The 19,129-nt window shown below is 48.0% G+C and overlaps 1 pseudogene; it reads right to left on the minus strand.

Moving 5' to 3' along the window:
* Window positions 1-10,234, minus strand: part of LOC137349301 (zinc finger protein 850-like) — a 28,891-nt pseudogene extending 18,657 nt beyond the window's left edge.
* Between the last annotated feature and the right edge of the window lie 8,895 nt (window positions 10,235-19,129).

A 19,129-nucleotide genomic window follows, 5' to 3' on the forward strand; every position in this document is an offset into this window, starting at 1 on the left:
CCATCTACAAGATGCACTGCAGCAACGCACCAAGGCTCCTCAGACAGAACCTTCCAAACCCGCGACCTCTACCACCTCGAAGGACAAGAGCAGCAGATGCATGGGAACACCACCACCTGCAAGTTCCCCTCCAAGTCACACACCATCCTGACTTGGAATTCCATCGCTGTTCCTTCACTGTCACTGGGTCAAAATCCTGGAACTCCCTTCCTAACAGCACTGTGGCTGTACCTACCCCACATGGACTGCAGCGGTTCAAGAAGACAGCTCACCACTACCTTCTCAAGGGCAATTAGGGATGGGCAATAAATGCTGGCATAGCCAGACGCCCACATCCCATGAATGAATAAAAAAAAAGGACAGCAGATTTCCTTCCTTAAAGGACAATCGTGAACCTCGCTACAGCAGCAAGTGCTTGTGGCAAAAAGCTGAGATGTTTCAAAAGGAAACTAGCCGAGTACGTGCGAGAAAAGGGTATAGACAGATCTGCTTAAAGGCTGAGCTGAGGTAGATGGAATGGGAGTAGAAACACCAGCGCAGACTGGTTGGGCTAAACGGCCTGTTTCCATGTTGTATATTTTTAGTTTAGTTCAGTTTACAGATACAGCACTGAAACAGGTCCTTCGGCCCACCGAGTCTGTGCCGACCATCAACCACACATTTATACTACTCCTACACTAATTCCATATTCCTACCACATCCCCACCTGTCCCTATATTCCCCTACCACCTACCTATACAAGGGGTAATTGCTAATGGCCAATTTACCTATCAACCTGCAAGTCTTTGGCATGTGGGAGGAAACCGGAGCACCCGGAGGAAACCCACGCAGATACAGGGAGAACTTGCAAACTCCACACAGGCAGTACCCAGAAGTGAACCTGGGTCGCTGGAGCTGTGAGGCTGCGGTGCTAACCACTGCGCCGTCCTTTTACAGGGTATTGGGGTAGGATTTGCAGATGGGAAGCTCAAGCCAAATACTGTGTCAAGATCTGATCGTCATTCAATTCATCAGGACCTGAATATCATCGGACTTTGAATGCGGAAGGAGAAATGTTTGTCTCTTCTGACTGTGGGAAAAGATTTCAAACATCAGTGTGACTGGAAAAGCACCGAGACACACATACCCGATTGAGAGTGTTCCAGTGACTGACTGTGGAAAGAGCTTTAACCAGTTACACAGCTTGAAAAAACATAGCATCATTCACAGCGGGGAGAAACGTGTTGTGTGTGTGGACGAGGCTTCAACTGATCATCCAACCTGGAGAGACACAAGGACACCCACAGCATGGAGAAAACACGGTGGGGGGGGGCATTGTGGGAAGGGATTCAATTACCCATCAAAGCTGGAAATTCATCGAAGCAGTCACACTGGGGAGAGGCTGTTCACTTGCTCTGACTATGGGAAAGAATTCAGTGTTATCCAGTCTCCATATGCACATGCGAGTTCACACTGAGGCCATTCACCTACTCCATGTGTGGGAAAGAATTCACTCGTTCATCCCACCTGCTGAAACACCAGTGAGTTCACAAGTGACTGGAGTGGTTGGATTCTGCTTTTATTGCTGCTATTAATTATATCCAGGACTGAACTGTGTTCATTCTGACAGTTGGAGTTTTCTTTTCTATTGCTATTAAACTCCAGCCCAGTTACAGGGATTATTAATATTCTGGAGAAATGTGAAATAAATTGCTATTTACCCCCCTTCCACCCCCCCCCCACCCCCGTCCCCTTCCCTGCTCCACCCTCTCAGCTCACCCCCTCACAACCCCGTCCCAGCCCGCCCCCCCCTCGCACCATCTTCACCCCGCACCCCCTTCCCCTGCACCCCCCCCCACCCCCTCCCTCTACCCCTCCCCCTTGCATCCCCTCCTCCCACCGGCACCATCCTACACCTGTGTAGGGGCCCCAACAACCCCACTGCCTTGTGGGCGTCTCGGGAGAGACCAAGGCTAAGGGAGTAAACCCTAACAGAAAATCCGGAGCGGAACCCCGTAGGCGGTCATGTGTCACCTTTGGCATGTTTCCGGCAGTTCCTGCAGCCATACTGGTGCCAAACGTCGTGTCCTGCACTCCTTTGGACCCCACCAGAAAGGCCGAGAGGGGGGTTTTGACGACTGGGCAACTCTCAACCTCCATAAATTTGCCCAGGCATGCGCCATGGAGAGGTCACTCCATAGTTGCCTCACAGCGACTGAAACAACACGGAAGGCAGCAGTTACGGGTTATAAGTCCAGATAAATTGGCGTAGAAACTGGGCGCCACGGGTTGCCTTTGTCGGTGGGAGAGGTCATTGCACCTCACTGGACAGCTACCGCCCGCCTCAAACTGGGCAGCCCCCGGTCAATAAGGTTCTGTCCCGCCACAGTCTGCCTGCTTCAATGGGTGCTTGGAGCTCAGGGTCATTGCCCGAAAGGTGGACTGATACACCGCACCAAACAACATGAAAAAAGGAAAGAAGGTACCAGCCCTTCGCTTTGCAAGCTGGAACGTCAGAACTATGTGTCCTGGCCTGTCGGAAGACCTTACACAAATCAACGATTCTCGGAAGACCGCCATCATTAACAACGAGCTCAGTAGACTCAATGTGGACATTGCAGCACTTCAGGAGACTCGCCTCCCCGCGAGTGGCTCTCTAGCAGAGCAAGACTACACCTTCTTCTGGCAGGGCAGGGATCCTGAAGAACCAAGACAGCATGGAGTGGGCTTCGCCATCAGAAACTCCTTGCTCAGCATGATAGAGCCTCCCTCAAATGGCTCGGAACGCATACTGTCCATCCGACTGCTCACCACCTCTGGTCCAGTACACCTACTCAGCATCTATGCTCCAACACTCTGTTCCGCACCTGAAGCTAAAGACCAGTTCTATGAACAACTCCATAACATCATTAGCAGCATCCCCAACACCGAACACCTATTCCTGCTGGGGGACTTTAATGCCAGGGTTGGGGCCGACCATGACTCATGGCCCTCCTGCCTTGGGCGCTATGGCGTTGGAAGGATGAATGAGAACGGGCAGAGACTGCTTGAGTTGTGTACCTATCATAACCTCTGCATCACCAACTCGTTCTTTCACACTAAACCCTGTCACCAGGTTTCATGGAGGCACCCAAGATCACGTCGTTGGCACCAGCTAGACCTCATTGTCACAAGGCGAGCCGCCTTAAACAGTGTTCAAATCACACGCAGCTTCCACAGTGCGGACTGCGACACCGACCACTCCCTGGTGTGCAGCAAGGTTAGACTCAGACCAAAGAAGTTGCATCATTCCAAGCAGAAGGGCCACCCGCGCATCAACACGAACAGAATTTCTCACCCACAGCTGTTACAAAAATTTCTAAATTCACTTGTAACAGCCCTTCAAAACACTCCCACAGGGGATGCTGAGACCAAGTGGGCCCACATCAGAGACGCCATCTATGAGTCAGCTTTGACCACCTACGGCAAAAGTGCGAAGAGAAATGCAGACTGGTTTCAATCTCATAATGAAGAGCTGGAACCTGTCATAGCCGCTAAGCGCATTGCACTTTTGAACTACAAGAAAGCCCCCAGCGATTTAACATCCGCAGCACTTAAAGCAGCCAGAAGTACTGCACAAAGAACAGCTAGGCGTTGCGCAAACGACTACTGGCAACACCTATGCAGTCATATTCAGCTGGCCTCAGACACCGGAAACATCAGAGGAATGTATGATGGCATGAAGAGAGCTCTTGGGCCAACCATCAAGAAGATCACCCCCCTCAAATCTAAATCGGGGGACATAATCACTGACCAACGCAAACAGATGGACCGCTGGGTTGAGCACTACCTAGAACTGTACTCCAGGGAGAATGCTGTCACTGAGACTGCCCTCAATGCAGCCCAGCCTCTACCAGTCATGGATGAGCTGGACATACAGCCAACCAAATCGGAACTCAGTGATGCCATTGATTCCCTAGCCAGCGGAAAAGCCCCTGGGAAGAACAGCATTACCCCTGAAATAATCAAGAGTGCCAAGCCTGCTATACTCTCAGCACTACATGAACTGCTATGCCTGTGCTGGGACGAGGGAGCAGTACCCCAGGACATGCGCGATGCCAACATCATCACCCTCTATAAAAACAAAGGTGACCGCGGTGACTGCAACAACTACCGTGGAATCTCCCTGCTCAGCATAGTGGGGAAAGTCTTTGCTCGAGTCGCTCTGAACAGGCTCCAGAAGCTGGCCGAGCGCGTCTACCCTGAGGCACAGTGTGGCTTTCGTGCAGAGAGATCGACTATTGACATGCTGTTCTCCCTTCGTCAGATACAGGAGAAATGCCGTGAACAACAGATGCCCCTCTACATTGCTTTCATTGATCTCACCAAAGCCTTTGACCTCGTCAGCAGACGTGGTCTCTTCAGACTACTAGAAAAGATTGGATGTCCACCAAAGCTACTAAGTATCATCACCTCATTCCATGACAATATGAAAGGCACAATTCAACATGGTGGCTCCTCATCAGAGCCCTTTCCTATCCTGAGTGGTGTGAAACAGGGCTGTGTTCTCGCACCCACACTTTTTGGGATTTTCTTCTCCCTGCTGCTTTCACATGCGTTCAAATCCTCTGAAGAAGGAATTTTCCTCCACACAAGATCAGGGGGCAGGTTGTTCAACCTTGCCCGTCTAAGAGCGAAGTCCAAAGTACGGAAAGTCCTCATCAGAGAACTCCTCTTTGCTGACGATGCTGCATTAACATCTCACACTGAAGAATGCCTGCAGAGTCTCATCGACAGGTTTGCGTCTGCCTGCAATGAATTTGGCCTAACCATCAGCCTCAAGAAAACGAACATCATGGGGCAGGATGTCAGAAATGCTCCATCCATCAATATTGGCGACCACGCTCTGGAAGTGGTTCAAGAGTTCACCTACCTAGGCTCAACTATCACCAGTAACCTGTCTCTAGATGCAGAAATCAACAAGCGCATGGGTAAGGCTTCCACTGCTATGTTCAGACTGGCCAAGAGAGTGTGGGAAAATGGCGCACTGACACGGAACACAAAAGTCCGAGTGTATCAGGCCTGTGTCCTCAGTACCTTGCTCTACGGCAGCGAGGCCTGGACAACGTATGCCAGCCAAGAGCGACGTCTCAATTCATTCCATCTTCGCTGCCTTCGGAGAATACTTGGCATCAGGTGGCAGGACTATATCTCCAACACAGAAGTCCTTGAAGCGGCCAACATCCCCAGCTTATACACACTACTGAGTCAGCGGCGCTTGAGATGGCTTGGCCATGTGAGCCGCATGGAAGATGGCAGGATCCCCAAAGACACATTGTACAGCGAGCTCGCCACTGGTATCAGACCCACCGGCCGTCCATGTCTCCGTTATAAAGACGTCTGCAAACGCGACATGAAATCGTGTGACATTGATCACAAGTCGTGGGAGTCAGTTGCCAGCATTCGCCAGAGCTGGCGGGCAGCCATAAAGACAGGGCTAAATTGTGGCGAGTCGAAGAGACTTAGTAGTTGGCAGGAAAAAAAGACAGAGGCGCAAGGGGAGAGCCAACTGTGCAACAGCCCCAACAAACAAATTTCTCTGCAGCACCTGTGGAAGAGCCTGTCACTCCAGAATTGGCCTTTATAGCCACTCCAGGCGCTGCTTCACAAACCACTGACCACCTCCAGGCGCGTATCCATTGTCTCTCGAGATAAGGAGGCCCAAAAGAAATTATATCCAGGACTGAACTGTGTTCATTCTGACAGTTGGAGTTTTCTTTTCTATTGCTAGTAAACTCCAGCCCAGTTACAGGGATTATTAATATTCTGGAGAAATGTGAAATAAATCAGTTTTGTTTTAAACACAATGATACAATGGGCTGAATGGCCTCCTGTACAATAAATTTTCCATGTTTCTATTCGAATAGTTGGGGTTTGTTTCTGTTGATGTTAATAACCCCTGTAACTGGGCTGAAGGTTAATATTCTGGATAGATTTGAAATATATCAGCTTTGTTTTAAACACATAGGTGTAGATTTTTGTCTCGATGTCAAGAGTCAACCACATTGCTGTGGGTCTGGAGTCACATGTCAGCCAGAACCAGGTAAGGACAGCAGATTTCCTTCCCTAAAGGACATGAGTGTGCTAAATGGGTTTTTACAACAATCGACAATGATTTCATGGCCATCATTAGACTAGTTTTTAATTCCAGATTGATTTATTGAATTGAAATTCCACCTTCTTCTGTGGTGGAATTCAAACCCATGTCTCCAGAGCAATATTTGGTTTTTGGGTTACTAGTCCCGTGACAATACCACTACTTCCCCCCCAGATACCAGCTTTTTTAAATCCCAGATTTATTTAATTGATTGAGTTTAAATCCCTAAACTGCAGTGGTGGGAGTTGAATTCATATCTTTGCATCATTACTTCAGGCCTCTGGATTACTAGTTCAGTAACATAACCACTATGCGACAGCACCCCCACTCTGCTCCATCTCCCATGAGGAGAGATTGAGTAGACTAGGCGTATATTCCCTGGAGTTTAGAAAAATTAAACATGATCTGACTGAAACCTAAATTTTTCAGGGACTTGATAGGGTAGATGCTGAGAAAATGTTTCCCCTGTCTGGGGAATCTAGAACACCGGGTCACAGGTTCAGGATAAGGGATTGGCCATTTAGGACTGAGATGAGGAGAAATTTCTTCACTGAAAGGGTTGTGAATCTTTGGAATTGTCTTCCCCAGGGAGCAGTGGATGCTCAGTCATTGAGTATATTTAAGACAGAGATTGATAGATTTTTGGATACTGAGGGAATTAAGGGATATGGGGATAGTGCGGGAAGGTGGAGTTGAGGTAGAAGATCAGTCATGATCTTGGTGAATGGCAGAGCAGGCTCGAAGGGCCAAATGGCCTCCTCCAGCTCCTATTTCTTATGTTCATTAAACCTCAGTCTGGTTCCTCTCAAGCTGCTGAGTGAGTGAATTAAATCTTTCTTGACAAATCACCAAGATACCAGACTACAAGTCATGGCCAAAACATCATTTATTGGTTACAGATCACAACTTAGTTAAATCTGGGCACACAGACACTTTATAGACATGTATAAACACATTTAAATGTAATCAGAGTTATCCAACAGTTGAGCAGTAATAGGGAGAGTATTTCACAAAACCACGCAAGAAATACAGGGGGTGAGAGTGGCCAAAGACCAAAAGGTCTGAAAATTAGTGGCCGAAGACTAAAAGTCTGATTTTTTTTTGACAAGGAATCATGTAATTACAGCACTGTTATTCAAGCAAACTGGTTGAGTAATGGTAATTTTGTACAATTTTGCATATGTAATGAATAAAATTACACTGTACTCAGAATACAATTTCATGAGAAGGCAGCTCACCACCACCTTCTCAAGGGCAATTAGGGATGGGCAATAAATGCTGGTTTGGCCAGCGACGCCCACATCCCGTGAACGAGTAAAAAAAAAGTGACAACTGCATTTAACAAGGTGAGCTGAAAATCATAACTATTGTGCTGGCTTGGAGAAAGGCATCACTCTGTAGATACAGATTCATACATGTACAGAGTGTTATGCCAGCAGCCTGAGAAAGCCAGTGACCATTTATAGTGACTGCAGAGAGCTCACAGGATAGTTGCACTGTAGCCAATGCACAGCACTTGTGGTGCAGGACAGTCTTTTCCAGATAATCTTAAGCAATGCCAAACCACACATGAAGAAAGATGGTCAGAGTTACACTCCTTGTCTTCCATCACTATGGTGTAAAAGACAGCTTCACACTGACTCCAGGTTTACAGTGTGACTGGGTCAGTAGACAGTGAAAGTGGAGATGAACAATGAATGGAATTCAGCCATACACCTGAGCAAACCGATAAGTGGAAATTCCAGATCACTTCAGTTGCTGCAATGCACAGGACATATGAAGTTTATACAGTTCATGCTCACTGCAGGATATTCACATTCAGTAACCAGTTTGTGCAGAGTTTTCAGAAATTATTTCAGACACACAGTGCTGTGTAAATGGAAGCAAGTTTCAAATTCCTATTGACAGACCAATGTTTTTACTGCAGACCAGCGACTTGCCAGCTACTGATCCTGCATCATTAATTTTAAGCCATGTCAAATGAGCTGTGTCAGTTCTGAGGTGGTCTCTGCTAAGATATCCCATGAAGGCATAAACAAACATTGGGAATTGGTCTGTGTATACACACACCTCCTTTTTGGCCATTTACAGAAGACTGACACACTGATGTTGTGAAGGAGTGTGCAGTTACGTTCACTTGCTTTCTTGGTTGAAGTACATTTCCACCAAGTTGGAATATGATAAAAATAAAGATGACCTAACAACGGGTAAATCCGCCATTCAGCGGAAATTTCACATCCCTGAGTTACTAGTGAACTCGCTGATGTCTCAGCAGGTCGGATGACTGAGTGAATCCCTTGCCACACTCTGTGCAGGTGAATGGCTTCTCCCCGTTGTGAACTCGTAGGTGTGCAAGAAGGTTGGATGAAGTAGTAAATCCCTTGCCACACTCTGAGCAGGTGAATGGCTTCTCCCCAGTGTGAACTCGCTGGTGGGCAAGAAGGCTGGATGACTGAGTGAATCCCTTGCCACACTCTGAGCAGGTGAACGGCCTCTCCCCAGTGTGAACTCGCTGGTGTGCAAGACGGCTGGACGAAGTAGTGAATCCCTTCCCACACACTGAGCAGGTGAATGGCCTCTCCCCAGTGTGAACTCGCTGGTGTTTCAGCATATCTGACGAAGTAGTGAATCCCTTCCCACACTCTGTGCAAGTGAATGGCCTCTCCCCAGTGTGAACTCGCTGGTGTGTCAGCAGGTGGGATGAGTGAGTGAATCCCTTCCCACACTCGGAGCAGGTGAATGGCCTCTCCCCAGTGTGAACTCGCTGATGGCTCAGCAGGTGGGATAGCTGAGTGAATCCTTTCCCACACTCGGAGCAGGTGAATGGCCTCTCCCCTGTGTGAATACGCTGGTGTGCAAGAAGGCTGGATGACTGAGTGAATCCTTTCCCACACTCTGAGCAGGTGAATGGCTTCTCCCCAGTGTGAACCCGCTGGTGTGAAAGACAGCTGGATGACTGAGTGAATTCCTTCCCAGACTCTGAGCAGGTGAACGGCCTCTTTCCAGTGTGAACTCGCTGGTGTTTCAGCAGGTTGGATGACTGAGTGAATCCCTTCCCACACTTGGAGCAGGTGAATGGCCTCTCCCCAGTGTGAACCCGCTGGTGTTTCAGCATGTCAGATGACGTTGTGAATCCCTTCCCACATTCTGCGCAGGTGAATGGCCTCTCCCCTGTGTGAACTGGCTGGTGTTTCAGCAGGTCAGAAGAAGTAGTGAATCCCTTGCCACATACTGAGCAGGTGAATGGCCTCTCCCCAGTGTGAATTCGCTGGTGTGCAAGAAGGCTGGGTGAAGTAGTGAATCCCTTTCCACACTGTGAGCAGGTGAACGGCCTCTCCCCAGTGTGAACACGCTGGTGTGCAAGAAGCCTGGAAGAAGTGGTAAATCCCTTCCCACACTCTGAACAGGTGAACGGCTTCTCACCCGTGTGAACTCGCTGGTGTCTCAGCAGATGGGATAACTGAGTGAATCCTTTCCCACACTCGGAGCAGGTGAATGGCCTCTCCCCAGTGTGAATTCGCTGGTGTGCAAGAAGGCTGGATGATTGAGTGAATCCCTTCCCACATTCTGAGCAGGTGAATGGCCTCTCCCCAGTGTGAACTCGCTGGTGTTTCAGCAGGCAGGATGAGTGAGTGAATCCTTTCCCACACTCTGAGCAGGTGAAAGGCCTCTCCCCAGTGTGAATTCGCTGATGTGCAAGAAGGCTGGATGAAGTAGTGTATCCCTTCCCACATTCTGAGCAGGTGAACGGCCTCTCCCCACTGCAAACTCGCTGGTGTTTCAGCATGTCTAATCAAGTAGCGAATCCCTTCCCACACTTGGAGCAGGTGAACGGCCTCTCCCTCGTGTGAACCCGCTGGTGGCTCAGCAGGTGGCCTGATTGCCTGAACCCAATCCCACCGTGAGAACACCTGAACAGTCTCACGTCAGTGTGAACACGTCGATGGGACATCAGTTCAGTGGAACATTTATAGCAATTCCCACAGTCTGGACATTGAAAAGGTCTCTCCCCAGTGTGAACTCGCTGCTGTATCACAAGGTCAGATGACGGTGTGAATTCCCTTCCCTCACTCGGAGCAGGTGAACAGCCTCTCCCCAGTGTGACAGGGCGGATGAGTTTCCAGCTGGCTAATTCAATCCCTCTCCACAGTTCCCATATTTACATGGTTTCTTCCCAGTGTGACTGCACTTGTGTTTCGACAGGCCAGATGATCGGCTGAAACTTTGTCCACACACAGAACACTTGTACAGTTTCTCCCCACTGTGATCACTGCTTTTTCCTTCCACGTTCAAAATCCGGTGTTATTCAGGTTACGATAAATTGGGCGACTCCTTCAGATCACGATCAAATGTTTGCTTTGCATTTCACGGCTGCAATTTCTCCTCGTCTGAAACCCTGTGAAATTGATTTAAAACAGAAATGAAGTGTGAGAACCCACAAAAACACGAAGGCAGATTGTGAAATGGAGCTGAATGAATCTGGTAATTTATGAGGTCGGCACGAGAAGAAAGTGACCATGAAAGCTGCTGGATTGAAGTACAACCCCAACTGGTTCACTAATGTCCTTCAGGGAAGGGAAGCTGCCACCCAGTCTGGACCTACACAAGACTCTGCCCTCTATGGAGAGAGAGAGGGCGAAGTGGGAGAAGCAGGGAGAGGAGAGGGATTTTATGTATCTATAACTCGACCAGAATGTTGACAGAACCTCCCAAACCCTAAACTTCCATATTCTATAAGGACCAGGGTAGCAGATGTATGTGAACACCATCACCTCCAAGTTCCCCTCCAAGTCACACATCATCCTGACTTGTCTGACATCCAGTACTGGATGAACAGAAATTTCCTCCAATTAAATACTTGAAAGTCTGAAGTCATTGTCTTCAGTTCCTGCGACTAACTGCACTCCCTAGTCACCAACACAATCCCTCTCCTTCACAACTGTCTGAGGCTAAACCAGACCATTCATAACCTTGGTGTCAGACTTGACCCCGAGATGAGCTTCCGACTGCAGATCAGCACCATCAGTCAGACCGGCTATTTCTACCTCAGTAACATGACCCGATTTCACCACTGCCTCAGCTCATCTGCCTCTGAAATTTACATCCATGTATCTGTTTCCTCTCAACTTGACTATTCTAACACACTCCTGGCCGGCCTCTCACATTCTACCCTTCATAAATGTGAGGTCATCCAAAACTCTGCTGCCTGTGTCCTTACTCAAACCAAGTCCTGTTCACCCATCACCACTGTGCTCACTGGCCTACACAAGCTTCCAGTTAAGCATCATCTCAATTTTAAAAACCTTATCCTGGCTTTCAAATCTCGCCATACCCGCACCCCTTACTATTTGTATAATCTCTTCCTGCCCTGCAACCCTCAGAGATCAGGGCTTATCTAATTCTGGCATCTTGAGCATCCCCGATTTTCATTGCTCCACCACTGGTGTCCGTGCCTTCAACTGCCAAGGCCATAAGCTTTGGAAATCCCTCCCTAATCCTCTCTGCCTCTCTAACTCACCTTCTGTGAGTTCTTAAAACTCACCTCTTTGATCAAGTTTATGATTATCTGCCCTAATATCTCCTTATGTGGCTCAGTGTCAAATGCTGCTTTATAACACTCCTGTGAAATGCCTTGGAACATTTTATTCCATTAAAGGTGCTACAGAAATACAAGTTGATGTTAACTTGGACGTACATCACTGATCCTTCATCATCACAGGGTGAAAATCCTGTAACTCCTTCCCTAACACCATTGTGGGAGCACCTTCACCATACAGACTGCAGTGGTTCTAGAAGAAGGCCCATCATCACCTTCTCGATGAGCAACTGGGGATTGGCAATATATGCTGGTCTTGCTGGTGACGCCCTTATCCCAAGAATGAATAACAAAATCTGCATATGTAAAATGGATTAAAAGCCTCTAGAGAAATACTTGTTGCTGAAACAAATCTCTTTTACATTGAATGGTTGGTGTCTATTTAGCAACTTCATCTGCCCTGGAATCTACCTCCCTTGACAGTCTCACATTGGAAATTGCTGGACCCAACTGGGGTTAAATGTACTCAGGATGAAAGTCAGCAGCTGCTCCTCCATCTTCACTCCAGCTCAAACTGATGCAACAAAAAAGACCAACACCCATCCCGATAAAAAACAGCTCTTCATTGGTCCGTCTGTGTTTCTCGACTCAGTTCCCTGAGAAACTCTTACATTAAAATGAAACCAAAATACGCAGATGCTGGAAATCTGAAATTAAAAGAGAAAATACTGGGAATGGCAGGTCAAGCAGCATCTGTGAAGACAGATACAGTTAACGTTTCAGGCACATTGAGCCACCGGAGCCTGCAGCCTGGAACTCGGGAGTAGGAGGAGAAGCAATATAGTCCAACACTCATAGCAACCTACAATACCAGGAGAGGGAGACAGAGTTTAGAAACAGTCAGCAACAGGACTCCAGTAAAAGATCCCAGGCAGGTGTACCTGCCCTGATATCCCCCTCCCCAGGCCTGTCAGTCAAACCCCCCCACTCCTCCCAGTCTCAGCCTAGCAGCTTCCTGCACCTTGAGCCAGCCCTGCCCAGGTGTGGCCCAGTCCAAGGGGAGTCTTTGTGGAACCAGGGAGTGGGGGAGGGGGGACCTCCTTTAGATTAGAGATACAGCACTGAAACAGGCCCTTCGGCCCACCGAGTCTGTGCCGAACATCAACCACCCATTTATACTAATCCTACACTAATCCCATATTCCTACCAAACATCCCCACCTGTCCCTATATTTCCCTACCACCTACCTATACTAGTGACAATTTATAATGGCCAATTTACCTATCAACCTGCAAGTCTTTTGGCTTGTGGGAGGAAACCGGAGCACCCGGAGAAAACCCACGCAGACACAGGCAGTACCCGGAATCGAACCCGGGTCGCTGGAGCTGTGAGGCTGCGGTGATAACCACTGCGCCGCCCTGTGCTGTGTCCCAAATGGTTCCTCCCTCCCTCCCCTCCCCCAAGCCCCTTTATAACTGAGCTCAGTTTCCTTTAAAGTTTTCTCCTTTGATTTTACACTTTATTAATCTTTAATTCCTCCAAAAGAGCTGGAAATCTGGCGGCCGTTAACCCCGGGCCTGTCACCGGGAGAAGTGCCGCCGCCGCCCCTTTTGGTACAAACGCGGGACCGGGAGTTTCTTTATTGGGGGTGTTAAGGCCTACACTGGGTGTTTCTGAAGCCTCCCCGCCCGCCGGCTCCACCGCTCCCTCCCCCAAGCCGCCACTCACCCACAGCAGAAGCGACTTTCTCCACCGCCGTCACTCGCAGTCTCTCTAAACGCAGTGCGCAGGCGCACTCGGTTATTGACCTCTGCGACCTACTGTCTGTGTGATTGATGGCAGCTCCAGACCAATAGCAAGAGCGGGGCGGGACAGTAGGACAAGGGAAGTCCGCCCCCTCCTTGGCTCAAGCACCGCCCCTCACTTGCTCCGATTCGTTGCAGGACCCCCAGCCTGAACGGTCCGCCTGCGCGCCCCGCTCTCTCTATTGGCCTGGAGGTGATGTCAATCAGCTGAGTGGGCTGTGAGATGTGAGCATGCGCGGCCAGCAGGGGCTGAGGCAGAGTGCGCGGTTCACGGACCCTTCCGAAGAAGGGTCACTGACCCGAAACGTTAACTCTGCTTCTCTTTCCACAGATGCTGCCCGACCTGCTGAATATTTCCAGCATTTCTTCTTTTTATCACGGAATCATAGAATTGTTACAGTGAAGGAGGCCATTCAGCCTATCATGTCTGCACCGGCTCTCTGAAAGAGCAATGCAGTCAATTCCATTCCCTCACCTTTTCTCCGTATCCCTGCACATTCTTCCTTTTCATTTAGCAGGCTAATTCCCTTTTGAATGCTTCAATTGATCCTGCCTCCACCACACTCTCAGGCAGCGCATTCCAGACTTTAACCACTCGCTGCGTGAAAAAAGTTTTTCTTCATGTTACTTTTGCTTCTTTTCCAAAATATTTTAAATCTGTGCCCTTTCGTTCTTGATTCTTTCACAAATGGGAACACTTTCTCCCTATCTACTCTGCCCGGACCCCTCTTGCTTTTGAATACCTCCATGAAATCACCTCTCAGCCTTCTCTTCAAGGAAGACAGTCCTAACTGCTTCAATGTATCTTCATAACTGAAGTTTCTCATCCTTGGAACCATTTTCGTGATTTTTTTCTGTGCTCTCACGTCTTTCTGAAAGTACGGCACCCAGAACTGGACACAATATACCAGGTGGGACTGAATTCGTGTCTTATGCAAGATCAAAATAACTTGTACCCTATGCCCCTATTAATAAAGCCCAGGATGTTGTATGCTTTATTAACTTCTCTCTCCACCTGTCTTGCCACATTCAATGACTTACGCACATATACACTCAGGTCCTTCTGCTCCTGTACCCCCTTTAGAATTGTACCCTTTATTTTATACTGTCACTCCATGTTCTTCCAACAAAAATGAATCACTTCACACTTCTCTGCATTGAGCTTCATCTGCCACCTGTCTGCCCATTCCACCAACTTGTCTATGTCCTTTTCGAGATCTACACTATCCTCCTCACAGTTCACAATGCTTCCAAGTTTTGTATCATCTGCAAACTTTGAAATTGTGCCCTGTACACCAAGGTCTCGGTGATTAATATATATCAGGAAAAGCAAGGGTCCCAACACTGACCCCTGGGGAACTCCACGACAAATATTCTCCAGCCTGATAAACATTCATTAACCACTACTCTTTGTTTCCTGTCACTCAGCCAATTTTGTAGCCATGTTGCTACTATCCCTATTATTCCATTAGCGAGAAGGTTGTTCACAATTCTGTTGTGTGGCAGGGTATGAAACGCTTTTTGAAAGTTCATGTACATCACATCAACAGCATTGCCCTCATCAACCCTCTGTTACCTCCTCAACAACTCCAGCAAGTTAGTGAAACATGATTTTCCCTTAAGAAATCCATGCTGGCTTTCCTTAATTAACACGTATTTGTCCATGTGACTATTAATTTTGTCACAAATTATTCTTTCTAGACGTTTCCCCACCACCGAAGATAAACTGACTGCCCTGAAGCTATTGGACTCATCTATACACCCATTTTTGAACAAGGGTGTGATGTTTGCAATTCTCCAGTCCTTTGGCACCACTGCCGAGTCTAAGGAAGACCGAGAAATTATGGTCAGTGCCTCTGCGATTTCCACTCACTTCCCTCAGCATCCTTGGATGCATCACATATGGTCCTGTTGCTTTATCCACTTTAAGTACAGACAGCCTATCTAATACATCCTTTTTTATCAAATTTAAACCCTTCTGGTGTCTGAATTACCTCCTCTTTCACCATTGCCTGGGTTGCATCTTCTTTCTTGGTAAAGACAGATGCAAAGTATTAATTTAATACCTCAGCAATGCCCTCTGCCTCCATGTGTGCGCCCCCTTAATGGTCCCTAACCAGCCCCACACTTCCTTTTACCACCCTTTTACTGTCTGTATGCCTATAGAAAACTTTAGGATTCCCTTTAATGCTAGCTGCCAGTCTCTTTTTATGCTCTCTCTTTGCTTCTCTTATTTGCTTTCTCACTTCCCCTCTGGACCTTCTATATTCAGCCTGGTTCTCAATAATATTTTCTACCTAGCATCTGTCATAAGCACACGTTTTCTTCTTTAACTTAATCTCCACCTCTTTTGTCATCCAAGGAGCTCTGGATCTATTTTCCCTACCTTTCCCCTTCGAGGGAACATATGTTAATTATCCCTTCTTTGAAGGTAGCCCATTGTTCAGCTATCAGTTTTCCTGCCAACTTTTGAATCCAGTTTATTCACCCCAGCTCCATTCTTACCCCATTGAAGTTATCTTTCCCCCAATGAATTATTCTTACTCTGGATTGTTCTTTGTCCTTTTCCATAGTCAGCCTAAATCTTATGATACAATGATCACTCTCCCCTGCATGCTGCCCTACTGAGACTTGATCCACTTGGCCCACCTCATTCTCAAGAACCAGGTCTAGTAGTGTCTCCTTTCTTGTTGAACTAGCAATATATTGCTGGAGAAAATTTTCCTGAACACACGCCAGGACCTCTTGCCTCTCACTGCCCTTTACACTACTACTATCCCAGTCCATATTTTCCCACTAGCTGGTGGCTATAGGCAACACCAAGCAATGCAACTTTTGTGTTCCTCAGCCCGAGCCAGTTGATTCTGTCCTCGACCCCTTTAGGACATCTTTTCTCTCCAAGACTGCAATGCTCTCCTTAATCAATACTGTCACCCCTCCCCCCTCTTTTCCCTTTCCTATCTTTTCTGAGCACCTTGTATTCAGGAATATTTAACATCCAGTCCTGCCCTTCTTGGAGCCATGTCTCTGTTATAGCTACAACATTATAATTCCACATGGCAATCAGCACTATACCTCACTAATCTTATTAACCACATTCCGTGCATTCACATATCTGCACATTAACCCTGATTTAGACTTTATTACTTTCTCCCTAACTCTGACCCCACGTAATAGCTCACTATTCCCTACTCTAGTGCTATGTATCTCTCCCAGTATTCTGTGCACCTTGGTGTTCCTCTGATATTTCATCCTGGTTCCCATACCCCTGACAAGTTGCCAGTTTTACTTCCCTCCAATCTGAGCTCCATCTCAGGTTTCTACCCTCCTGCCAATCTAGTTTAAACCCTCCCCAACAGCACTAACAAATCTCCCTGCGAGGATATTAGTCCCAGTCCTGTTAAGATGCAACCCGTCCATCTTGTACAGGTTCCACCTGCCCCAGAACTGCTTCCAATGCCTCAGATATCTGATACCCTCGCTCCTACACCAGTTCTCCAGCCACTTGCTCAATCGCTCAATTCTTCTATTCTATGCTCACTTGCACATAGGAGTGGGAGTAATCCTGAGATTATTCACCTTCCCCCAGAAGAATGTCCTGTAGCTGTTCCGTGACATCCTTGATCCTGGCACCAGGGATGCAACACACCATCCTGGAGTCCTGTTTCTGGCCACAGAAACACCTGTCTGTTCCCCTAACTAACGAATCCCCGATCACTACTGCTCTTTTTCTCTTCCTCCTTCCCTCCTGTGCAGCTGAGCCACCGGTGGTGCCACAAACTTAGCTCTGTCTGCACTCCTCTGAGGAACCATCACCCTCACCAGTATCCAAAATGGAAAGCCGATTAGCAATTGAGATCATATCAGGGAACTCCTGCACCACCTGCCTAGTTTTCTTAGACTGTCTGTCGGTCACCCATTCCCTATCCTCCTGCATGCTCCTAACCTGTGGTGTGACCACCTCCCTAAACTCGCTATCCATGTAGTTCCCTGCAATGTGGATGCACACAGTGACTCCAGCTGCAGCTCGAGATCCAAAACCTAGAGCTCAAGCTTGTGCAGCCGGTGACACTTCCTGCAGATGTGTTTGTCTAGGACACATGGTGCGTCCATAACATCCCACATGTCACAAGCTGTGCATTGCACTGGGCCAAGCTGCCCTGCCATACCTTAACGTTACAGACTATTTATTATAAGTAGAATATCTGACCAGTTACTCACCAACCAGCTCCTCCCACTGCACAGAAACAAGAACCAAATACTGGAGGACGAATAAAGTAGAAAAAAGGAGCACCTCTTCTCCCCTTCACTGAACTCACCACTCAGCAAACACGTACCTCCATATCTGTTTGCAATCTGCACTCCTTATCAATCTTTTAGTTACTCTTTGCTGATTTTTTAAATATTCTGTCCAACATTCTGACCTGCCATCCATCTTTGTGCAATTATATGCTTTTCCTTTAATTTTGATACTATATTTCACTTTTTTAGCTAACCAGGGATAGTGGGTCCTCCCCTCCCCGTACCCCGTTCATACTGAGAATCCCAGAGTGGAGAGCTGGGACATCCTGTCTCAAAACACATCCACCCTGTTCATACTGAGAATCCCAGGGTGGAGAGCTGGGACATTCTGTCTCAAAACACATCCCACCCTGTTCATACTGAGAATCCCAGGGTGGAGAGCTGGGACATCCTGTCTCAAAATACAGAGTCATTTATGGCACAGAACAAGGCCATTTGGCCCATCGATTCCATGTCAGCTCTCCAGGGAGCAATCCACTCAGTCCCGCTGCCCCACATCAGCCCATAGCCCTGCAAGTTTATTTCCTTCAAGTGACCATCCAGTTTCCTTTGAAAATCATTGATTATTTCCACTTCCACCACACACATTGGCAGCGAGTTCCAGGTCAGAACCACTTGCTGCAGAAGAAGTTCTTCCTCACATTCCTGCTGCAACTCTTCCTCAAAACATTCAATCTGTGTTCCCTAGTTCTTGTACCATTAGTTCATGGGAACAGTTTTTCTTTGTCTAATTTATCAAAGTCTGTCAGAATCTTGTACATTTCGATGAAATTTCCCCTCAATCTCCTTTGCTCCAATGAGAACAACCCCAACTTCTCCAACCTACCCTTGTAACTAAAATCCCCCATCACTGGAACCATTCTGGTAAATCTCCTCTGCAGCCTCCCCTGGACCCTCACATTCTTCCTGAAGTGTGGTGACCAGAACTGGACACAATCCTCTAGTTGGGGTCTAACCAAAACTTTATCAAGGTTCAGCATCCCTCCTGTCATCGGCCTTACTGTTTTCACCCGATCCTGTGTCCCGCCCTCCCAGCCCTTCAATACCTGAACATGACACTGGACCTGCCCTCCTATCGAATTGAACTGCCCCATGACTGTGACCGTTCCCTCCACCAGCCAGTAGCCTGACTTCAACCCACAGGACCCCAATGTGGACAATAATGACCTGAACATAGGCCCCTCATTCACCTCCCCTTCACTGACTCTAACTCCCACCACCACACCCAGGATGTTAGGCCTTTCCCTCCGTCCTCCCTTACATCCCTCCTCCTCTACATCCCTCCTCCTCTGTCCCTCCATGAACCTGAACCCCACCCTTTGAACGTTCCCTCCCCTCCCCCCTTTTCACTCCCGATTCACCCTTGCCGGT

The sequence above is a fragment of the Heterodontus francisci genome, chromosome 34 (assembly GCF_036365525.1).
Source record: "Heterodontus francisci isolate sHetFra1 chromosome 34, sHetFra1.hap1, whole genome shotgun sequence".
NCBI classification, from domain to species: domain Eukaryota; kingdom Metazoa; phylum Chordata; class Chondrichthyes; order Heterodontiformes; family Heterodontidae; genus Heterodontus; species Heterodontus francisci.